We start from the raw sequence: 25,438 nt of genomic DNA, 5'->3' as shown, positions 1-25,438 counted from the left end.
TGGGGGAAACCAGGGAGACACAGCGGCAAGAGTCACAGATAGATTATGGCTTCTGTGAATTTTTGTTTATAACCCTTGACCTATCCGTGACCTTTACTAAAAATAACCATGACAAAATCTTAGCCTTAATCATCCTCTATATGCAGAATAATCTCATTGTCTTTTAAAAACAACAAGGAGTCCAGTCGCATCTTAAAGACTAACAGATTTATTTGGCATAAGCTTTCGTGGGCAAAAATCCTCACTTTTTCAGATGCATCCTTGTTGTTTTTGTGGATACAGACTAACACAGCTACCTCCTGATCATTGGCCTTTATCACTTAGCTCTTTGTCTCAACAGTTATACAAGTTGATTAATACATATATGCAAAGGCAACGGGCTATACTAACTGGAGACAGCATGGTGAAGTAGATGTGGACTAGGAATCAAGAAAGCTGAATTCTAGTCTCAGGTCTCCTGTCACTTCATTTCTCTGTGTCTTTTCCCCTACTCACTCTAATTGTCTTGTCTGTTTAGAAAGTAAGCAATTTGGGACAGGGACCGTCTCTTACTCTATCTGTATCGTGCCTAGCACAATGGGTCCCCGATTCTTGTGGAAGTCATTCGGAACTACTCTAAAAGAAACAACATTCTCTGAGAGCCCGATCCAAAGCTCACTGAAATCAATGGCAGTCTTTTGACTTGAGTAGGCTTTAGATCAACCCCTAATAAATGATTGCTTTAAAACATTTGACAGTATGATTCATTTAGCAGGGGAAAGGAGTAGATGGCTCAATTCTCTTCAATATCTTCTGGACTGAACACTCAGGAGAAACGGGAACAAGAACTCAACATATCTCAGACAGTAATTGGAAAAAACATTCGACAATATGTCAAGAATACTTCTAGTTCCTTGACCTTAAGATTCTACCAAAACAAAATACTGAATCAATATTATTAGTCCCCCCCAGAGAAGTTCTTGAAGGGTAGGTTAACATAACACAGCCAGTGCTGGTAGTGCTGACAGCAATATGTCCATTTATCTTACAGCCCCATTTATTTCATGCCAGAAACAATGCTTTTACTGGGACAAGTTATATAAGAGGCTCTATTGCCTCGGGAACAAATGCACAACTGTGACAGATCTGGTGAGGTACTTCCAGCCAGCCACCTACCGGATTGTTATGAGGTGAATCCAAGTTTCTCAGCCCCCTGGTGTTTTAATCTTACCTGGGTTACAGCAGGCTGCAGTGTTGTTTCTTTCCTTGGCCTCTCTGACACATTTCCTGCGGATCAGCTCTCAATCTGCTGCCCCTTCATGGAGATGGAGCCCCTCAGCCCAGCTGCCGTAGTCCCCAAGTCCAGTGCTGATCCCCAAATCAACTCAGTATCTTAAACATACACTCTCCCAGGCTACCACCAAAGATCTGAGCCTTCTGAGTTACAGTTTTACTGTTACAGGAGGCATGTGATAGTTTTGAAGTACACAGCACACACGGACACTTTGTGCGGAAGCCTAATACTACTTTTACTAACAGATAAAGCACAAGTGAGTACAGCTTATTTAGAAAACAATGAACATCCTAAATGCAAAGCCCCTCACTAATTCATCCTTTCCTGGAAACTTATTGGGGCACCATGTGTGTTCAGGTGTCAGGATTCCTCTTCTCTTTTCATGCTTCTTCATGCAGTTGTTCATCTGAGCTGGGGAACAATGGCTGGAGATGACACCCAATAGAGCAGCATCTGTCTTTTTATAGCTTCCAGGCCCTCTGTCAGGTGTCTTCTGGATTCATCTCCTCAGGTGATCAGAGACATCTACCAGGTGATTTTATTGCCAGGTGACCTCTCTGGTTAGGAAGCCAGTCTAGTATTTAGAGCTATTCCATTGTAATGGCAGAGCACTCAAGAGTTAATGACCTTCTACTGTCAGCCTTGTACCGCTATCCTGTTGGAATTTCAATCCAATCTGGAGGTAAACAACAGAGAAGGCAAGGGCTGCCCATTCAAAATGGAGTTCACAGCTTAGTAAAGACACATGCAGAGAGCTCAATCTCACACAGAATTCATAAATTGTACAGACAGATTCCCAAATCATCACAACAATCCCACCAAAACAGTCTTATTAGGCCATCTAGAAGATCTGAATCTGCCTTTCAGCATCATAAAGTGGATTTCTGTGGCAAAGATATTGGCAAATACCAGTCAAACTGAGAAGAGGGTAGCTGGAAGCATCTTCTATAAACTATATGGTAGAAAGAACTGTATGGTAGAATACAACACATGGGGTCACATGGAAGGATTACATTCCTTAGTATTTTATGCAATATACTTATAAATATAGGGTAGGATTTTCACAATCTCTCTCTGTGCTTTGGTTTAACTCTGTTAACATTGAAGTTAATGGGTGTTTTATTACTAACATCAATGGCAGTAGAATTAGGCCAATGCCTGTTTTTTTCTACAAGATCTCTATTTTCATCACCATCAGTTCCAACATTGGTTGCCCTTTCTTTTGATCAGTGCTCTCTTTGTAACCATGACAGAACAATCTGAATGGTTCTTTGTAAGGTATGCTATGGTACTGAATGTTGTGATCGAAGGCGCTGAAAATATTTTTTTTTGTTATGTGTATTTATATATGAAGGATATAATGACAAAGGAAAAAAATCAAGTTATTACTGTTATTTATTATTTACATTACAGCAGTTCCATGAGGCCACAACTGAGATCAGGGCCCCGTTGTGCTAGGTGTTGTACAAACACACAGAGAGGCAGTCCCCGCCCCAAATTCTATAATCTAAATAGACAAGACAGACGAAGGGTAGGAGGGGAAAAGAGAACCACAAGGATGTGAAGTGACTTACCCAAGATCACTCAGTGGGTCAATGACAAAGCCTGCAATAGAACCCAGGTCTCCTGACTCCCAATCCAGACCTGAAACTTTTTAACACAACTGGCATATCTTCTGAAACGTTTTGGTAATAGGGAAAACTCATTCGCAGTACTCTAAAATATATATTTATAATGCTATGCTAAATAACATTACCATTTCTTTCAGGATATCTTCTAGGAACAACTTTCAGCTAATGTAATATAACTGGAAAACTCTATTACAAAAAGCCTAATGAGACATAAGGTGCCACAAGCAAGAGAAGAATATAACGCCGCAAATAGGAGGAGAGAGTTTTTAGCAGGGATTTTCGTTGATGAATGAAAGCACTAGTCATTTATTTCACATAGGAGACACCACATCTTCTTTTTGTGTTGTTAGGCAGAGGATGTTAATGAGCATAGGAATCTGGAAATGCCTGTGATGATCAAATAACCCTTACCTGAGTGGGAATTAGTATATCCCTCCCATGATAAGCTAACAAATGCACTTCTGTGGGGGAGAAATGGAAGATCTTCAAGGCTGCTGTAAACAGAGGTTGCCATACCTACTTTCAGAGGAATAAAGAGAAAAGGGTTCATTGTTCAGCAATTAGCACAGGAAGAAAGAGAGCTGAAAGAATTACATGCTACAGGTAAATATGATGTCACTTTTGGGGGGAAGAGGGGAGAAAATCTGTCCCTTACACTGAAGAATATCACAGTGCTCTACTTACACATGAAAGGAGTAAATCTTGACCCTCAGTTCTTGAGACCCTTCACTCTTACAAGCTCAAACCAAAAACAAAAGGAGGGCTCATGCACTTACCAGGGATGAAACCCTGGCCCCCCACTGAAGTCAATGGCAGAACTCCCATTCACTTCAACAGGGCCGGGTTTTCCCTCCTCATCTCTACTAACTTTTCACACTGTCTTTCCACTTTGGAGGCCAACGATCTTGAAAATCAGCTCTAGGAATTAAGGCCCACTGCTTTCTGAAAAACAAACAAAAAACAAACTAACTAAAATCAAGAATTTGCTGAGAACATTTACTATGTTTAACCTAATTCTTCTCTGATCAGAAGCTGAAATTATACTATTGCTTTAGCAACATATTTCAGTACTGTGGGGTTTTTTTTGTTTGTTTTTAAGAGAAACTGTTTCCAGCTGTTTCTTGACTGGATCCACCCATTGATGAATCTTAATGAAGGTTCATTTCAGTGTACAAAAGTTTTCCTTAGTTTCTGGCACTCAACATTTCTAGTGTAGCTTTCTCTGTTCAATATCAGTGTTTTGTTCTGATCTTATGGCGCTAAGGCTTGGTCTAAGCTACAAAGTTAGGTCAACATTAGGCGGCTTATGTCGACCTAACTATGTCAGTGTACACACTACAGCCTTGCTCCCACCAATGTAAGTGCCCTACTGCACCAACATAATGACTCCACCTCCACAGGAGATGTTGGGCTTATGTCCATGTAATTAGGGCAACGCAGTGTCTATGTAGACACTGCGTTCCTTACATCAGATGTTCCTTACATCTGATGTCAGTGAAATTAACAGGAAAGCCAGCTCCCGGCTCCCCAGCTGAGCTGCTGCCAGGTCTCTGCTCCAAGTCGGGCTGCCACCTGGGCTCTCCACTCCCTGCTGGGAGACATGCAGCCCCCCAGGGTCCTTGCTATCTGCTTCCTGCTGTGAGCATGGCAGCTGACAGGACTCTGGGTGTGGATCTCCCCCTCACCCCCCAGAGCAGCTTCCCCACACTTCCAACTGGGAGTGGGAAGGTGAGAAGCCCCAGGAGGCAGCTGGCCTCTCGGTGGAGCTGCATGGAGCTGAGATCCTTGGCTCCCAGCCCTCCCCGCCCCCCCGCACACACACTGACCCTCTTAAGTCAGTGGAAGCCCTTCTCATAAGGACGTGCACCACCGACAGAAGCAGGGTAGTGTGAACATCAGCCACCGCAGTAAGGTCAAATTAAGATTGTAGTGTAGACATGCCCTAAGTCAGAGGTTCTCAAACTATGAGTCGGGACCCCAAAGTGGGTCGTGACCCTGTTTAAATGGGGTAGCCAGGGCTAGCTTTGACTTTTTGGGGCCCGGGGCCGAAGCCGAAGCCTGAGGGCTACAGCACTGAGTGGCAGGGCTCAGGTTCCAGGCCCCCATCCCAGAGCTGAAGCCCTTGGGCTTTGTCCCATCCCCATCTGGAGTGGTGGGGCTCGGTGGGCTCAGGCTTTGTTCGCCCCTCCTGGGGTCGTGTAGTAATTTTTGTTGTCAGAAAGTGGTCGTGATGCAATGAAGTTTGAGAATCGCCACCCTAAGTCAATGAAGGGGGATATATCATCAAAGCAAATTTGCATATTTACCAGTGTAACAACAGAGAAAATGTAAATGCTAAGTAAGTGAGACTGTCTGAAAATGTCAATATCCCAGTCACGCCCCCTTCACTTTGCTTCCTCTAATCTCTTTAGTCTATCCTGCTGGCTGATGTCCCTGAAAATTTCACTTGCTGTAGATATTGTAGCACAGAACAATCTGCCTTACTTAGCTCTGACCTGTTTATGGAAAAGGTCCAAAAGCTCCCTTAAGACTGATTAAGTCTGATCTGCTAATATACTGCAATAGATTAAAATACATAGATCAGCTGAAATAGCTGAGGTACAGCTTGGACATCCAGCAAACTACAGGATACAGATAACTATAGTGTGTTTTGCTAGGCAGGCATTTTGTCCTGTGCTCTTGGATAAAGTTTCTGGGTCACGCTTTAAGAGACAAGAGTCTAAAATAAAACATGATTTCAGTTACTAGTACGACACATCCTTTCAGCAAATTAAATACCACATTAATATTGCTGAACCAAAAAAGAAATGTGTACTCAATAAAATCCAGAGGGAGATCCTTACCACCACCCCAGCCCCTTTATGGTGGGTAAAAGCGTGAGAGTGGAAAAGGGAGTCTACAAACCGTGGGTTCAGCCAGGGGAGGAGTCCCAAGGTGCAGGAACTGAGAAATCCTTCCAAGGATCCCATTGTAAGCCCTGGCATACATAGGGGGCATGACGGAGTGGGTGAGAGGAATGAGTGGCAGGTCCGCAGTACACGGGGCATCATGCCGCAAAGATTCTGAGCAGTGCTGCTGCCCGCAGGGTAGTCTGGGAAGGCTGCTGTAACTGAGATGGGCCCTCGGGGCTGTCTAAATTCAGCCAGGGGTCATGCCAGTCACTGAAGCAGCTTAGGATCAAAAGGGCACATGGGTGGCTGAAAGCCATCACAGCCACCTCCTAGAAACGCAGCACAGTATTTCACTCCTGAAATTAAATGTTAGTATTAAATATTGTTACGCTGGAAGGTGTTAATGGCTGCCATCAAGCCTGATTTTGATCTGTGGGCAATCGCAGACCTTGTTAAAGTAACAAGTGTGCTAGCCACCTGCGTTCAAACTAAGGCTATGTCTATACTACAGCCTATGTCGATATAACTTATGTTGCTCAGAGGTATGAAAAAAAAAAACATATCCCTGAGCCATACAAGTTACACCGACATAAACGCTCACGTGCACAGTGCTGGTCAGCAGCAGAACTTCACCAGCCAACCTAGTTTCTGCCTCTCGTGGTTTTATTATGCCGACAGGAGAGCTCTCTCCCATCGGCATAGAGCGTCACCACCAGACGCACTGCAGCGGCACCACTGTATCGGTACAGCTGCGCTGCTTCAGCACTGTATGGATAGACATGGCCTAGACCAGTGGTTCTCAAACTGTGGGTTGGGACCCCAAAGTGGGTCATGACCCCATTTTAATGGGATTGCCAGAGCCGGTGTTAGACTTGCTGGGGCCAGGGGCCCAAGCCCCATGGTCTAGGGCCAAAGACTGAGCCCCATGGCCCAGGGCCAAAGCTGAAGTCTGAGTCCTACTGTCCAGGCCTGAAACCTGACAACTTCCTCCTTTGCTGGCGGGGCTCAGGTCACAGGCCTCTGCCTGGGGCTGCAGCCCTTGGGCTTTGGCCCCTCTTCCCAGAGCAGCGGAGATCAGGCTTTAGCTCCCCCTCGCACTTCCGGGGCAGCTGGGCTCAGGCTTCAGTCCCCGCTCCAGGGGTCATGGAGCAATTTTTGTTGTCAGAAGGGAGTCGTGGTGTGATGAAGCTTGAGAACCCCTGGCCTAGACAGAAGAAGCAATTCATCTTTTTTATGGAGTAAGATAGCTGAAACAGGCCTCTTCTCTACTGAATAAACGCTTTGATGTTTAGAAAGACAAATGTATTAAAAGACAGAAAATAAGGTAGTAAATAATTATTGTATTGTATTCAATACTATTTTTATTATATTAAAATACTATTTATTTACTGATGTTCATATTTCTGGTTCAAAAGAATCATTCCCTCACAGAGATGAGCCAGAACTTTAAGAAAATGAGAAGCCTGCTACTACTAGCTAACGATACTACTCTTTCAGCTCAAGAAGACAATGTTTTTGGAATTGAAGACCCTGGCTTCAATTCCCACTAAAGAACCATGTTGGTGCATTTTTATGCTAGCACCACTGGAATAAAGGCTACTGAATATTTCTATTATAAACTCTTATTTTAAGGCATATATCTGTTGGCTGCAGAAATCCAATACATGCTGAAACGTGGCATACAAAATTTCAGCCCAGAGTAACAATTTTACCTACTGTAATACCCACTTATAGAAAGCAAAGGATTTATTGGGAGGCTCAGAGCAACAACTCCAGCCCACCTAGCCAGAACTAACTTTCTCCTAGCACCCTTTCTTCCCCAGCCAAGACAACCTCATAACATCATAACAAGACAACACAAAGATAAATATATAGCACCACCTGGTGGAGCTTCTGTCTGCGCTGGGGCTTTGAAGATGAAAAAGTGCTATGTAAGACTTAAGCAATATAATTTTATAGTCTGCATTCATTCTGGATGAAATTCATCCCTGTGCAGAGGGAGGGCCATACAAGGTCTACAGGGGCGGCTCCAGACCCCAGCACGCCAAGCGCGTGTTTGGGGCGGCATAGGACTGGCGACCGGCAGAGCGCCCCCTGCGGCATGCCGCCCTGCTTGGGGCGGCGAAATGTCTAGAGCCGCCCCTGAAGGTCTATGTACTTAAGGCCTAAAAATAGGACTTCTATGGGAGTTATGTAGTGTATTTCTAGCCCTTGTGCCGGCTCTCTGCACAGGCCTTGATTCCACCCTCTCCGTACAAGCCTTTCACGGACATGAAAGAGTTCTGTATACACACTACTCAGCAGCTGAGACCTGTATTGTGGTTAAAAGATCAGCAGTGGCATTCAGAGAGGATAACTTTCCCATACAGGCTATTTTTCCAGTTTACGCACCTTTAACTTCAATTTTCATAAGGAAATATTGCAAGTCATTATTAGCCTTTAATATGAACTTATATCTTTGGGTATTAAAACCCACTAAATCTCAATTTAAACAGCTGAATTTCATCGCAATTGCTTTTCTGCTCAAGTATAGCAGTTACTCAACTTTTTATTTTAAAAAAAGAATCATGTAGCTAATACAGAGTTATAGTGCAGATCCGATAGTTAAAGACTTTCCAAGCATACATTGCCATAGTTAATTACTGCAGCTCCTTTAAAACAGGTGTGAGCCAAACTATTCTGTCACTGTTCCAGGAATATTGCCTGTCTGGGAGATTTTTTTGTTAAACTATACCTTTCAAATCCTGCTGCCAAAGTTCTAGGATGCAAGATTTTTTTTCAAGGCATCTTTAGAGCACTTTAAACTGTGTCTCATACAGATTCAGAAAATCAAGCTGCCTGGAGTGAATAAATCCTTCAAAAACAGTGATATTATTAGCTCTTGCGTGTCACTGAACAGACAAGCTAAACACTGAAAACAGCTATTTCATTAAAGATTAAGGGAATATCATTTCATATTTCACCTGCTCCATTAATATCAAATAAAATACAACTAAAGTACAGGATAAGATTTCAGAGATAATATTGTTTAATCTCTCTTCCAGAGAAAAATCTTTCAAGGAAAACGCTTTCAAAATCCTCGATGGTTGGCTCTCAGAAGGTGTCTAGACCTAGCATTATTCTCTTTTTAAAAGATTGTGCAGTTTGTTCATTCTGAAAATACTAGGTCAGATTTTCAAAAATCATTAGCTGATTTTAGATGCCTCTGTTTTTTGGGATGCCCCTAAACGGACCTATATTTCAGAAAGGGCTAAGGGCTCATTCTCTGAAAATTAGTCCCCTTTAAAATGTTTCAAGTTGGGCACCCAAAATCATTAGCCACCATTGAAAATGTTTGCCTTAAGTTTTACAATTAAATAATATATTTTAGCAAAAAGTTCTGTTGCACTATGCACTGTAACGAAATTCCATCTTAGAGCATTATTTTGTAACATCCTTCCGGGATTTCTTTCACAATAGTTTGTGGACAAAATTCTGACACCCGCAGCAGTGCAAAACAACTGGAAAGCTGTTGGATCCAGCCCTCTGAGAATGCTCCTTGCATGGGGGATTCCCTCTTGGATACTGGGCACTATTCATGAAGGCATAGAGAAGCTCATGAGAGAAACCAGCAAATTGACGGAACAAGCGGGCGTCACTGGCACAGCAGAGTGTCGGGGAGGAAAGAGGAAATGAGAAACAAGATGGAGGCTGATATTTATATTACAGTGGCATTCAAAATGTACTATGCACTTTACAGATACATAAGAAGACACAGTCACTGTAATGAAGACCCCTGTGGGACGGTTAAATTATAGCAGCCTGACCCTGCCTGCCTACAGACAGCAACACTATGTATTTCCTCCCACCTTCCACTTGCTACCACACCCCCTACACCAGGGCTTGTGAGAGCCTGTCTACTTCAGTTCCTGTGCACACCCCCCCCACACACACAGTTTAGCTTAGTCTACCCACTTTTTTTAAAACCACCTGATACATTCACACACATACACCAGCTTCATTTGTCCCTGTATCTAACCATTATTAGTTTGACTATGGATTCCAGTGAACCAGAATGAACAGGCATGACCCCAAAGCTGGTCTATGGGTTTGTAATGAGTTTCAGTTATGGGAAATCCATATTCATGTGAATTCATTTTTTCTAAGCTCAGGGCCTCTGAGCCAATTTTGAACAGATCATGGCACAGCTTTAGACTCCTCTGTTTAGACTCCTCTGAACAACAAAAGTTACCTGAAGACTGATTACAAAATAGGCTTCCACTTAAACACGAATCAAAATCTGGAAGGAATCTGGACATTTGTCACAGCCTACTTGTTCTTTATTCTTCTGCTATGTTGCAGGACCCAAGTCCACAAAAACTGAAGCCCAGATCCTAAACTAGTATAAATTGGCAGTGGAGTTATGCCAATTTACACCAGTTGAGATTTTAAATCCTTCAAATTTCCAGGCTTCCCTTTTGTAGAATTACAGACAAGACTTTACCCAGCCTCATAAACCAAGAAGTATGGTTATGCTTTCACAGGGCCCTTCCACTTTTCAAATCTCAGTTATCTTTGTCTTGTATTTCAGTTTACTCATTTGAATTTATAAGAACAAATGTGAAGAGGTGCCAAGGCAATCTTGGCCTTTCTTTAAGAACACACATCTTACCAGGAAGAGAAATCCAGCAGGAGACCCCGCCATATGCTAGCAATAAGCGGCAACAGCCTCACAGCAAAAAGATTTTAAAAATACCCTCCTGTCCACAGATCTTCCTAAAGCAACATACCTTTTCCCCCCACTCTGGGGGCACTTTTCACTCCAGGCTTCCAAAGGAGCATTACAGTAGTTCTTAGGAATATCAATATCAAAAGAAGAATTTCTTCATATAACTGGGTTAGGCTTATCCTTTCTGGCAGGAACACAGCATATCCAGATGCTTTTGCATTTGATCTGATCCTTTCTGAGTTCAAGCATCCTGTCAGTAGCCATATGTTGCTGTACCAATGATTCTTAATGTTCTCCATCCCTGTCACTACATTTAAAAAAAAAAGTCTGCAGTTTTCATAGATATCAGGGTGGAGTGGGGGTTTCTGGAACTGTTGTGCTTCCAGCCCTGGAGAGAAGGGAACAGCCTCCCGAATGACCTACTGCAACACTGCAAGGGAGCTTGGGGAGCGGAATAGAAATCTACTTCAGAATAATGCCAGAAGAACTGACCAAACAGCATTTCTGCAGGGAGAGTACCTAATGTAGTGACAGTGGAATAGACAATTTTCCAATCCATTTATCAAAGAGCTTGTACAGTAATTTACATTTTAAGGAAAGAATAGCAAGCATTAATACTGAGCCAAGAACATTCATCTGTACGTGCAGAACTGTTTGTAAGTCCCTGCCCCTAGGAGGGCACTGGAGGGATTGTGCCTCAAGAGGTTCAGTTTCTCACAGACCTGCTTGGTGTGGTCATTGTGCCATCCCTACGGATTGTTCCCCCCAGTGCTTCAGCCCCACGCTCCATGCAGAGAGATGAGAATTCAGGACTACAGCCCTACTTTTCCCCTTCTGTTCCAGCCCTTTTCTTGGTACTTGCTTCTTGGAGGGAGCCAGAGTGGTCTCACAGGGACTATTATTGTGTCTCCCCTTGTACAGGTCACACAAGTGGGGGGAAGGCCTCCCACTCTATCTGTCCTTGCAAGGGTGCACAATCTGTCCCTAAGCACTCCTACCCCTCTCATGAGTGTGGATCACAGATGGAGGGAGAGTTCAGACAACACTGCCAAACCTGCAGTGACAGGTCATTGGGTCCCTATAAATGTTAATGTGATGTTTACTGCTCATACTCCAGTGCCACATGGAGTGCAAGCTGTTTCATGCTGGCTGAGGGCTCTGAGAGGATAATAATTTGAGCTTCCTAGGGAATCAGGACATCTCCTACCACTGCCGTGGCTGGGGAACATCATGGGTTGAGCTTTCCTGATAAACAGGAGAATGAATCTACCGCTCCCTTATCTCTCCCCCCCCCCCCAGACATACACACCTGTTCTGGACACATCATTACTTCTCCTTTCAGTTCCCCGCAAGACTCAATCCCCTGGAATTTGCATGACACAAGAGTCTGTGGCAGGTGATGTGAGAAGGTGATACGCAACCTTGGGCCTTGCAGAAAGAGATTGCAATTTCCCGACTTCACAGGGAACTCCAGATTTGTTTGAATTGATCCTACATAAATAAATACAATCCTTCCTTTAACAGAGGGATCACAGTGCCCACCATTTGGTAATAAATAAATAAACTAACTCTCTCTCTCTCGGCCTCCCCCAAATCCCCATCTAATGCTTTTTGATTCTTTAACTGCTTTGCCAGGAAGATTGCTGAAGTTGTTCCACTCAGATCTTAGCCAAAGAGCCATGGAAGAGCACCTGGGGTGCTTAGTCTGGCCTAATTTACTTGTAACTAGATGAATTATTCAGTAGTACAAACAGAAGAAAAAGAGTTTTTAACAGAGAAGTATGAGCACATGTAAAATATTCGATAAGGAGGAGAGAAGGGATGAAGCCTCTTGTTTTCCTCATAGAACGAAAGCCGAAGATTTGTAATGGAAGAAAGGAATCCCAGAGTGTTTGCACAAGGATTTTGGCATTAAGTCTGTAGCAATTCAAAAGCATGAGTTTAAAGTTATCCTGAAATTGTTTTAGAATCGTGTACATTATCTTTCAAATCCTTCTACAAATGTTGTTATCCTTCAGAAGTATATCAGAAAAAGTTTTCATTAAACCACTGCTGAAACCTTTTAGGAATAATAAATGTAACCTTCAAAAGTAATACAGCATTCATTAAAGAAAACTATTAGCATTATTGTAGTATAAGACTGCTTACCCAAAGTATGTTTAGAACTATTGGTTTAGCTCTGATAGCTCATGAAAAATACCATCTATTGGAGACAAGAGCCAAAGGCAAAGGGCAAAGGGCAACTCACCACGGATGTGGTGGGCTCTCATCACTTGAAGTGTTTGAATCAAGATTGGATGTCTCTCAAAAGAGATGAAGTAGCTCAACCACAAACTGTTGGACTCACTGGGTGAGTTTTCTAGACTGAGCTATAAAGGAGGTCAGACTAGATTATCACAATGGTCCCTTCTGGCCTTAGAATCTATGCATTTAGACAGACAACTTGTGCCTCTACTTTAGCTCTGGAACTAAACCCTTCTGGCAGGGTTGTTCTAGAGTTCTTCAGGAGGCGTACTAACAGTGTTTCTTCCAACAGTGACTGCCTCTAAGAACCTCATTAAAAGTGTGTTTGCACGCACAAAGGGCCACGGAAAAGGTAATACAGCCTAAGGACAGTGGGTATTACGTCTAGATACACATGTACATTTGCAGCCATACCATCTCAGGCTGTGGTCTAATCAGCACTTCAGCATACACTAAGCAGCACAGGTTGGTCAGTATTTTGATGGGAAACCTTCTTGGAAAAGCTCAGGAAGCTGCAGACACTTGGATACTATACTATGGGGATAGATTAGATAAATATATTAGGTAGATAGATGTGTTGAACCACTTTCTTCAGAGTCAGCACTGAATAGAATGTCTCCATCTTGGTTCTAGGAGACTGAATGATGCAATATCTTATCACTCTTCTCTATATGATCCTGGAGATTTGGCCAAATTCAGCTCGGATAATTGTGTTTTGCCTACTTCGGATTTCCCACACTAGTCAGGGTAGATTCAAATCAATGGTTTAAACCAGGGGTCGGCAACCTTTCAGCAGTGGTGTGCCGAGTCTTCATTTAGTCACTCTAATTTAAGGTTTCGTGTGCCAGTAATACACTTTAATGTTTTTAGAAGATCTCTTTCTATAAGCTATAATATATAATTAAACTATTGTTGTATGTAAAGTAAATAAGGTGTTTAAAATGTTTAAGAAACTTAATTTAAAATTAAATTAAAATACAGAGCTCCTGGACCGGTGGCCAGGACCAGGGCAGTGTGAGTGCCATTGAAAACCAGCTTGTGTGCCGCCTGCGGCACGCGTGCCATAGGTTGCCTACCCCTGGTTTAAACAAATTAGTTACCTCTTTTTATGGAGACTGTATTTTTTAATTAGACTTGTTTAAAACTCAGATTATATTTTACAGCCATCTCCTTCAAATATGTTCATTCTAAATTATCACTTAAATGAACTGAAAAAAAATTACTTCCATAAGTTGAATCAATATGTCATGAATTGACATGCAACAGTAAACAAAGCAAATACAATTGGATAGAGCAATTATATATCCCAGACTACAAAATGACTGGTAGTGTTCTCTGAATCTCAATATTTGCAACTTAATGATGGTTGAAGAATTGAAACCGTTCTTTGTAATTGAGTGGGCTCACTACATTTTCTAGAATAGGATAAATAAATCCCTGCACATCCTCATCTTTTATTTTGCTTGAAACATGAAGACTAACTTTGCTGCTTTGTCCATTTCCAATCAGATTCTGAAGTTTAAGTGAAGTAATCCAACTAGGAAGAAAATTATCTATTTCCCTCTATTAGGCTTTTCTCAAGGCATCATCAGCATAGTATCTAGCACTGGGATTTTTGAGGGAATTTGATTTTCAATTTAACATGATTGCTCTTCAGAGGCAAATTGAATTTTCTTGGATGAAATAATTTCTCATGTTTCCAGAACATCTGAAAACCTTTTTTAAAAAATTCATCATGAGTTCTCTTTTTTTTTGTTTGAATGAGCCTAACAAAGTAATAAAATAGACTCTTCAAATTTTCTTCATAATTAAATTGCACCGAAATCTGAAGCATAGGCTAAATTTGAATAATTTAGGTTGTAAGTGATCTAAATTATTAATGATTGTTGTAGCTAATCTAATTGTCAGAATTATAGTCAGAACTAGGTCAATAGCTCATGTCATTCTTATTCTTTAAATGCCTATATGTTAATGCTAGGATCCTGGATAACAAACAAGGGGAATTGGAATTATTCATTTACAAGCATGAATTTGATCCGGTTGGTATTACTGAAACCTGGCGGGATGATTCGCATGATTTGAATGTTAAAAGTCAATGGTTATAACCTATTTAGGAAGGAGCTCTGTATGAACAAAATGACATGAGCTGGTTTCGAGTCACTGACAACTCAGAAGAAAATGATCTTGAATGCATGTGGATCATCATCCCAACAGGCGCAAAATGGGGTATTTGTGGTGTCTGCTTCATGCCACCAAATTACACTAGGGAACAGAATGACCTAATCCTTCTGTACCTATCTGTAATGTGTAGAAAAAAATGCTGCATGATCACAGGAGACTTCAATGTCAGTGACATGTGCTGGGGGTCTCATGCTGCCAGTACTAAAACGTTCTTGGAACTTCTAACCATTACCGATGACAATTTCCTAACTCAAAAAGTTTTGCATCCACAAAGGGAAAATTCTATATTGGACCTCATCTTGACAGACAAAGATGAATTCATCACAGAACTAAGAATTAATGGTGGCTTAGGTGCAAGTGATCATAACTTGATTACTTTTATATTTTGTGCAAATCGAATAAAGTTCAAACCAGTAATATATATCATGATTCTTTAAAAGAGCCAGTTTCACAGATCTGAAAACATTTAGGAGCTATAACAGTTGGGAGAATAGAAAAGCATGAATAATAATTGGTAATTGTTTAAGAACAGTTTATTACACTCCCAAAAAGCCAATATCCTGCCATCAAGAAAGAAGGCTGCATTGTTTAAAAAAAAAACCCACCAAATTTAGAGGGGAAGTGAAGGCAGCTATAAAATATATATAAATAAAACAGATGGAAAAAAGGAAAATGTATAGTAATGAATACAAACCAGAAGCTCAGAACTAAGAAAATTGATAAGGGAAGCAAAAGGACACAAGGAGCAATCTAGATTTAAGGTTAAGAAGAAGTTTGGTATGTATATTGAACCAAAGAGAATCATCATAATAGTGTTGGCTCATTCATGGGCCGTGGAGCTAGGGCAGCTACCCCAGCCATGCCCTGATGACCTTTAGGCTGGGTCAAACCTGTGTGGTATTGATACCCCACATGCCAGGGGTCACAACACCACTCACTCAAATTTGGGCTAGCCTCCACTCACTCAGACTTAGCCTGGTTATCCCTCCATTATGAGGAAGTGCAGCTGGGTCAAATCTGAGAGAATGGCATTGAGACCTGGCTTCAGCTGCCCCTCCATCATGACCAGGGTCGGGGGGCGACTGGGCCAAAATTTGAGTGAGTGACATTGCAACCTCATGCAAACCTGGTCCAAACCTGAGTGGCACTACCACCCCATGCTCCAGCTTGCCATACCACTCACCAATGTAGGCGCTAATGGGCTTGGGTGGGGGGAGTCAGACTGCTGGTGGAGGGGAGAACACCTCCTGGGGAAATGGAGGTTCAAGCAGGGAGGCTATTTGCTCCCCCACACACATACCCTTTAAATGAGGCTCCACAGCCTGTGGGTCCATTACTGGATGGGATTAGGTAAAGTTGTCAATAATAATTCAGAAAAGGCCAAAGTGTTCCGTAACTAGTGCTGTTGTCTATTTGGGTGAAAAACAGATAATGTTGTCATGATGACGATGATGAAACTAAACACTTTTCATTCCAATAGGAACTCAGGAGAATGTTAGACAGCAGTTACTAAAGTTATACATTTCTAAATCAGCAGACCCTGATAACTTGCTTCAAATAGTTTTTAAAGAGCTGGTTAAGGAGCTCTCTGGACTGATAATGCTTATTTTTAATAACTCTTGGAACACTGGGATAGTTCCAGAAGACTGAAGGAAACCTAATGTGCCAAATATTTAAAAAGAGTGAATGGAACAACCTAGTTAATTATAGGCCTATAAGTCTGATATTGATCCCTGGGAAAATAATGGAACAGCTGATACAGAACTCCATAAAAAAATTAAAGGAAGCTAATATAATTAGTGCTAATGAACAGGGCTTTATAAAAAATAGAACCTGTCAAACTAATTTGACATCTAATGCAGTCCTTGGATGAATAAACAGGGGAATATCAAGTCAGAGTAGGGAGCTTCTATTCCCTCTGTATTTGTCACTGGTGTGACTGCTGCTGAAATGCTATGTCCAGTTCTGGTATTCCCAGTTCAAGCAGGAGTACACCAAAGCGCACTAGAGAACTTTTAGTGCATGGTAGCAGGGTCCCTAGGGCCAGTTAGCATGCAGCAAGCTAGTGGGCTGTTGATTCACACCTTGGCCAGCCACACATTAATTCATCATGTAGACAAGCCCTCCAACTAGAAATAAGGTAGAGGATTTTAACAGTGAGGGCAATTAACTATTAGAACACTTTACCAAAGGTTGTGGTAGATTCTCCATCACTGGCAATGTTTAAATCAAGATAGGATGTTTTTTTCTAAAAGATCTGCTCTAATTCAAATAGGAACTAATTCTGGGAAGTTCTATGGCTTGTGTTATACAGGCGGTCAGACTAGATGGTCACAGTGGTCCCTTCTTGCCTCTTAATCTGTGAATCTGATATGAGAGGCAATGACCAATCCTCACTTTCCTGCTCCAAATAATTTGCATGCTGCATTTCTATTGGTTCTGTTGCATACAGGTTGGGCCTGTACACACGTGCCAAGACTTTCTAGTGGTAGATTGCTTAATCGTTTAAACACAAACAGAAGGGACACAGGACTGGTCCCATTGTCAGGGCTCCATGAGGCTCTGTGGCCCCATCCCCAGGCTCTGGGCAGAGCAGAAGTTACAGCAGGTCCATAGCTGCCCTTTCTGTGGTCAGAAATTGGATGTGACATGTTTTATGGCTCTCTCATCTTAGCTGGTGTCTGGCTGCTATGTGCTGGAGACGGTAGACTTAATGATGAAGGTGCTTCAACGATGGAGCTACCATCTTTACTCCCAAGGCAGCTTCTCTTTCCATCAAAGTTCCTGTGAGTCCACGGGGATCTCCATGCTATCATAACAGATAAGATGCACAGGAGAAAATCTACTGGGAAAGAGGAACACTTCTTCTCAGAAAGCAGTGCTTGCAGGTAACCTAACGAGCACAGCTGGCCTGTAGTAGGCTGCCTAATTGGCTACACTGCCTGATGGGTGAGAAGAGTCAGCAGACTGGCTCTTAAGCCTAGCAGTAGCAGCAGTTCAGAGGCTGCTCAAAAGCATTTGCCCATAGCTGTGATAGCTCCTGTGCCTGCTTGTTCCCAGCTCTGCTCTTGCATTGGCCCCAACCAAGGTAACCCGGTCCTAACTCTCAGCTATGATTCCTGACTTCGGCTCTGATCCCTGGCCTCTGACTCCAGTTCCGACCCTTGGGTCCTATATCTGACTTTGGCTCGGAGCCTTGGCTCTGGTGCCTGGGTGCTGACTCCTGCTCTAACCATCAGGCCTGACTCCTGGCTCTAACCACGCGGTGAGACTGCCCAGGTCTAGGACAGTTTGAGTAGCCCCAACACAAACTATAAGAGAACTAGAGCTGATATGGCGAGCAAAGATTCTACAAAGGCCTCTCTCTCTGATGGAGATAGTAGTAGACCTACAGACCTTGCTGGTCCAACTTGCCACCGTGTAGGTGCAGAATGTGGTCCTACAAGCTCAAGCCACACTTCCTTCAACTCCAAGCCCCGCTCCCCATGAACCCAAGATCCCCCCACCTCACAGGTTCAGTGGCAATTGTGACAAACATCATATGTTCCTGGGGCAGTGTTGGCTCCTTATTTTTGCTGCTCCTACCACACTGACCAAGCAATTGATTATCAGCCTGCTTACTGGGGGGGGGCTTTGTCATCTCCAACCCTAGAAAAATCAACCCCGCTTCTGGGAGAATTTGAGGACCTGGTTCGAGCTATGGCGGTGATCTTCAATGTCCCGAATCAAGAGCATATGGCTGAAGGCAAGTATCAAGTGTTGCCGCTGTGATACCAGCCAATTGCTAAATATGCAGCAGTTCCAACGCCTGGGAGTAGATATGAAGTGGAATGAAGCCACTCTGCAGTATCATTTCTGACTCAGCCTAAATGATGGTATTAAAGAATAGAATCCCTGTCTGGCCTGGATGCTTAGCCAACCTGTGTATCAAGATCAATGACTGCCTAACCAAACACCACCAGCATAAAAGATGATCCTCCCAACTCCCACCAATTCTGGCCCTGCCATCACCAGCCCCTACTCTGTCACCTGGAAGCTTGCAAGTTGGTCAGGTCCAGGCTTTCCAACATGGAGAAGAATCTACACTTGGTATCAGGCCTATGGCTATACTGAGGGGAGAAAGGACACCTTGCAATAAGCTGGCCTGCCTCGGTCCATAGTGCCCCCTGGTTGGGAAACACCAAGCCCCAGCCCCAATAGGGGGGTTTAGGCTTGGGTGACAGACTTCTCCTCTCCCCAGCAGAGCCCACACCAACTCTTGTCTGCTGGTACCCTGGTGAGGGCCAATGAGCATCCAACATATCTCCAACTCCCTCTCCAGCATCCTACAATGCCCAACATCAATCTACAGGTGCTGAGTGTACTTGGGTCCCTCGGCAATTTCATGGACTTGGAGTTCACCGAAACACACAATATCCCCACTAAGTGCAAGGACTTCCCCAAGTTAGTGGAGTCCAAAGACAGTTCACTCCTTTGTCAGGACCAGTTACCCACCAGACAGCTTCCCTAGAGATAATTACCCTTTGAGGTCACTGAGAAATTCTCCTGTTTGGACTAATTTGTGCACTGCATTCATCAGGTGTCCTTGGCATCCCCTGGCACATTGCCCCTGGTCCATGCGTCTACTGGCAGTTGGGCATGGTATGCTTTAACTCCTCATCTTGCTGACAATCCTGTTTCCCAAGAGCTGACCCAGGACCAGCAACCCCTTTTGGCAGACTCAGCCCACCAAAGAATATGAAGGGAGGGTCCAAAGGGAACCCCTAACGGCTCCTAGGATTCATGTTAAATATCAACTATGCTCATGTGTTTGACAAAAAGAAAGCTGACACTCTACTGTCCCATTGCAGCTATGACTGCCCCTTTGACCTTGAGCTGGGAGAAGAGTTCCTTTTGGGTGCATTTACTCCCTCTCCAAACCCAAACTATAGGCCCTCCGGGGTTATCTTGAGGAAAACGTGCAGAGGGGGTTTATTCATCCCTCCACGTCCCAAGTGGTGTGCCAGTCTTCTTTGTGGAGAAGAAAGACAGCTCCCTCCATCCTTGTGTGGACTAGTGAGTTCTGAACAAGATTACAATTCAAAACCAGTACCTCTTACCATTTATTAAATGAGCTGTTCAAAAGACTCTGCTCTGCCAAAGTCTTCACAAACTTGAATCTCCGCAGAGCTTACAACCTGGTGAGGACCTGGAAAGAGGCCAAATGGAAGATCACCTTCTGTACCAAGTATGGCCATTTTGAGTATTTAGTTTAGTCATGCCGTTTGGGTTGCGCAATATCCTGGCAACCTTGCAGCCAGTGCTTAATTTGTGCCAAGGCTTGCCAAGACTGAGCCCCCCACATCTCTAGGCTTCGCCGTTCGTAGCCCCCACACCTCTGGGCTTGCTGTATCAGTTATGAAAGTAAAAAAATTGCTTGAGCCCCACACCCCTTTTGTTATAAATTAAGCACTGCTTCCAGCATTTCATAAATGGCATCCTTAGGGACAGGCTGGACCAATTTGTTGTCATTTACCTGGACAAGACCCTCATTTTTTTCAAAAGTCAGGACCTCCATAATCATGTGTGCACTGATGCCAAAACCACCTCTACGAAAAGCCCCAGAAGTGAGAGTTCAATAAGGACACTGAATTCCTGGGATGTATAATCTTGCCCAAGGGACTCACCAGAACCCCATGTAAGGTGGCAGAAATATCCAACACACCCAAGGACATATGCAGGGTGCAGCAATTTCTGGGGTTTGCCAATTTCTACAGGAGATTTATTGAAAAGGATTCACTAGTCTCTAACCTTGCACCCATATTGGCACTCCTTGCAAAAGGGGGCCCAGTTTTCCTGGTCCGTGGAAGCTCAGCCATCCCCATATCAACTGAAGAAAGCAGTCACCTCAGCACACATTCTGATTTATCCAGATCCTACTAAACCATTTATGATTGAGGACAATGTCTTGAACTTTGCCATAGGTACAGTATTATTTCAGCATGCAGGCCCCTGCAATCTACTCCATCTCTACTCTCCAATGACCCATTCACATCCCAGATCTGTCAGACCCTGCACAATGCGGGTACCCAAACCAACTCCAAGTTCTGACTACAGAATGGCCTCTTCTATTGCAAGGGTTGTATTTATGTTCCAGAGGGACAATCTAGGTTTCAGATATTGAAAGTATGCCACAATTTGCTACTTGCAGATCATTTTGGCCAATTCAAGGTCTGTAATTTGGTTGCTGCAGATTTAACCTACACTGGGTGCATCGGGAGCCCAAGGAACACTTCCAGTCTGCCAAAGAAGCTTACAAATACCATGTGGACCAAACCTGTCATGCTGCCCCAATCTGCCCATTGGGGACAAGGTGTGGCTGTCTGTCCAGAACCTTAAATCAATCCATCAAACTAGACTACCCCTACAAGATTATACAACAGGTAAACCCAGTGGCCTTCAGATTACAGCTGTCTGAGTCTGTGAAGATCCACTCCGTCTTTCACATCTCACTTTTAAAGCCCTACACTGAGAACCCATACCCAACCCTCTCCTATCCTCCATTGCTATCCATAATAGCCTATGGACAGCAGAAGTACTAGGTCCACCAAATCCTCAATTCTTGGTGAATTAGGGCAAGGCTCCAGTACTCAGTGAAATGAGAAGGCTATGTGCTAGACAAGCGGTCTTGGGAGCCAATAGAGAACATCAGCACCTCAGAACTATTCTGAGAGTTTCTTCAGACTTACCCCAAGAAACCAGGCCCCAAAGAGGTGCCCTCGGGGGATGGAGAGTACTGTCAGGAATCAGAGCTCACAGCAGGGTGAGTTTGGAAGCAGATCCTACAGCAGAGTTTGTCTCTGGGCAACCTAATGAGTGCAGCTGGCCTGCATAGGCTGCCTGATTAGCTATACTGCCTGACTGCTGGAAAGAGTCAGCAGATTGACTCATAAACCCAGCAGCAGATCAGCAGCTGCTGAAAGCGCTTGCCCACGGCTGTTGATAGCTCCTGTGCCTACTTGTTCCCAGCCTTGCCCCTGCCTTGCCTCACTCTGGGTAACCCAGTCCCAACCCTTGCCTCGGATTCCAGAATTCTGACTTGGCTCTGGCACCTAGCCACTGATTCCTGGTCTAAAATATAATTAGGAAGGCCAAAAAAAATCTGAAGAACAGCTAGCCAAAGACTCAAAAAGTAATAGCAAAAAAAATGTATGTATATTAGAAACAGGAAGCCTGCTAAACAACCAGTGGGGCCACTGGACAATCAAGATGCTAAAGGAGCACTCAAGGACGATAAGGCCATTGCAGAGAAACTAAATGAATTCTTTGCATCAGTCTTCATGGCTGAGGATGTGAGGGAGATTCTTAAACTTGAGCCATTCTTTTTAGGTGACAAATCTGAAGAACTGTCCCAGATAGAGGTATCATTAAAGGAGGTTTTGGAACAAATTGATAAATTAAACAGTAATAAGTCATCAGGACCAGATGGTATTCACCTAAGAGTTCTGAAGTAACTCAAATGTGAAATTGCAGAACTACTAACTGTGGTTTGTAATCTATGATTTTAATCAGCTTCTGTACCAAATGACTGGAGGATAGCTAATGTGATGCCAATTTTTAAAAAGGGCTCCAGAGGTGATCCGGCAATTACAGGCCAGTAAGCCTGACTTCAGTACCAGGTAAACTAGTTGGAATTATAGGTGGTCAACAAGCATGTGGACAAGGGGGATCCAGTGGATATAGTGTACTTAGATTTTCAGAAAGCCTTTGACAAGGTCCCTCACCAAAGGCTCTTAAGCAAAGTAAGCTGTCATGGGATAAGAGGGAAGGTGCTCTCATGGATCGGTAACTGGTTAAATATAGGAAACAAAGGGTAGGAATTAATGGTCAGTTTTCAGAATGGAAAAGGGTAAATCGTGGTGTCCCCCAGAGGTCTCAATTAGCTGTTACCACTCAAGAAAGAGATCTAGGAGTCATTGTGGACAGTTTTCTGAAAACACCCACTCAATGTGCAGCTGCAGTCAAAAAAGCAAACAATGTTGGGAATCATTAAGAAAGGGATAGATAATAGGACAGAAAATATCATATTGCCTCTATATAAATCCATGGTATGCCCACATCTTGAATATTGCATGCAGGTGTGTCAACACATCTCAAAAAAGCTCTATTGGAATTGGAAAAGGTTCAGAAAAGGGCAACAAAATGATTAGGGGTATGGAACAGCTTCTGTATAAGGAGAGATTAAGAAGACTGGAACTTTTCAGCTTGGAAAAGAGACGACTAAGGAGGGATATGATAGAGGTCTCTAAAATCATAACTGGTGTGGGGAAAGTAAACAAGGAAGTGTTATTTACTCCTCATAACACAAGAGCTGGGGGTCACCAAATGAAATTAATAGGCAGCAGGTTTAAAACAAACATAAGGAAGTATTTCTTCACACAACGCACAGTCAACCTGTGGAACTCTTTGCCTAAGGATGTTGTGAAGGCCAAGACTACTACAGGGTTGAAAAAAGAACTAAATAAGTTCATGGAGGATAGGTCCATCAATGGCTATTAGCCAGGATGGGCAGGGATGGTGTCCCTAGCCTCTGTTTGCCAGAAGCTGGGAATGGGCGACAGGGGATGGATCATTTGATGATTACCTGTTCTGTTCATTCCCTCTGAGGCACCTAGCATCGGCTACTGTTGGAAGACAGGGTCCTGAGTTAGATGGACCTTTAATCTGACCCAGTTTGGCAGTTCTTATGCTCTTATGTTCTCTAACCACTAGGAATGACTGCCCATATCCCATTCTCTGGCACTTTTGGAGCATTGGTGTGGGGGTGGGAAGGCATTGCGTGGGAGGCATCTTTAATTCTGTAAAAGCAGCAAAGAGTCCTGTGCCACCTTATAGACTAACAGACGTATTGGAGCATGAGCTTTCGTGGGTGAATACCCACTTCGTCGGATGCAGATCCAGACTAACACGGCTGCCCCCTCTGATCTTTAATTCTGGTATTTCCTAACTTTTGAGTGCTTGATTTGTTACATTGAATGTTCTTTTAATGTAATTTGTGTGTGTAATAGTTTGCATAAACTGACTTAAAACAGCCATCACAATTGCAGTCATGTAGGGAGGCTGAACTTCACATGTCATAATTGAAGGCCTCTTTATATTTCAGACAAGTGTGCTTTAACTCACTACCCCAAGTAAACAGATCTACTCAATCAAAAAAACAGGTGTGGGATCTTCAAAACAGATTATGACAAAATTAAGAGGCTATCGCAGCCGGAATAGGAAGAAGAGACGAAAACTGCGCAAGAAGAGGCGGGATAAAAGGCACAAGAAGAAAAGTCTTGGGAAGAAGAGGAGCGGTAAAAGCCAAACCTACTTTACAGTGATATTTGGATTATTACTGTAGCTCTTTAATATGATTTGGAAAAGGTGTGCCAAATAGTTGGATAAGCAGATTGGATGGCAAAGGGGCCCAGACTGAACAGAGACAAAAGTCCACAGAACAGGATCAGCATGGGTATTACCAGTACAAGCTTTCCCTCCCGCTGCCAGGGTATCTTCATGGACATAGCGCCTCAGACTAACATGGTAGTTCAGTCTCCAGGCCATGTCCAAATCACACTTGCATCTCTACTGAAACTGCCAGCAGAGGTGAAAATTAGTTCCAGCTGCTGCTATGTTTTCTGTGATATGGACAGCTGTCCATTGGGAACTGAACTAGGAGCATTCACTCATTATATGCAGGATAACACACAGCCGTTAGATGGTCACTAAGCAATAGATGAATACCAATTGAGTGGGCTTTATTCACTTCTCCCCTTTTCTGTCATCTACACAGCATACAAGTGCTTCTACAGGAGGTCTTAAAGAGTCAGTTGTATCCTCTCCCTATCGCTGCAACATGAAAACAAGCCTTTGAAGTCCAAAGCAAGCCGAGGAGACACTTTGCAAGATCCTGGAGCTTTTGTAGCATGAGACTTAACTAAACCACATTTCTTCTTCTGACTATTTCCTGATGTATTTTTTTCCATGGTGAACTGCTGAAAATGAGTGTTCCAACTTTAGGATAAGTAATGAACGGCAATTTGATCTGTTTTGTTTAGTCATGTGTGAATTGGCTTATACAAATAAGACTTACCCATACTGCTTAGAGGTGTGATTACGTCAGATCTAAGATACAGGACTCATTGCAGAACACTACTTGAATGGGAGACTACCAAAGAAAACTGAAGTGCACCAGACACAGTTGAGTCAGTGATGCAATAGAGTGTGTAGCAATCTCACCACTGAGTCAGTATTGAAACACAATGTCCCAAAGTGACATTCAAGGTCATTGTGATGCTGGAAAATGTGCTGTCCTTTGGATGAGAAGTAAAACCGTTGCCTTGACCACTCATTATATTAGAGACATATAATAATGTATTCCCATTCAAAAAATGATGTGAAAGTGAAGGTAAAGTTGAAAGGCCATATCAATTATTTAGGGGAAACTATGCTACAGCAATGTGTAATTATTTAAAAAAACAAGCATTAT

The 25,438-nt window shown here is 43.2% G+C and overlaps 1 long non-coding RNA gene across 3 annotated transcripts; it reads right to left on the bottom strand.

Moving 5' to 3' along the window:
• Positions 1-1,616: 1,616 nt before the first annotated feature.
• On the bottom strand, positions 1,617-25,142 carry LOC123364769. 3 transcript variants are annotated; one of them, XR_006577274.1, is made up of 5 exons: positions 25,043-25,142; positions 20,028-20,116; positions 3,681-3,846; positions 3,316-3,423; positions 1,617-1,949 (listed from the first exon to the last, which is right to left on the bottom strand). It is a non-coding gene; the product is annotated as an uncharacterized LOC123364769 (long non-coding RNA). The 3 variants fall into 3 exon arrangements; XR_006577272.1 differs by lacking the exon at positions 25,043-25,142 and adding an exon at positions 21,657-21,771; XR_006577273.1 differs by lacking the exon at positions 25,043-25,142 and adding an exon at positions 21,657-21,771 and having other exon boundaries at positions 3,316-3,420.
• Positions 25,143-25,438: the final 296 nt, after the last annotated feature.

Source organism: Mauremys mutica, chromosome 1 (genome assembly GCF_020497125.1).
Source record: "Mauremys mutica isolate MM-2020 ecotype Southern chromosome 1, ASM2049712v1, whole genome shotgun sequence".
In the NCBI taxonomy this organism is placed as follows: Eukaryota; Metazoa; Chordata; order Testudines; family Geoemydidae; genus Mauremys; species Mauremys mutica.
The sequence above is the reverse complement of the archived record's forward strand: the minus strand, read 5'-3'. Positions and strand labels throughout refer to the sequence as shown.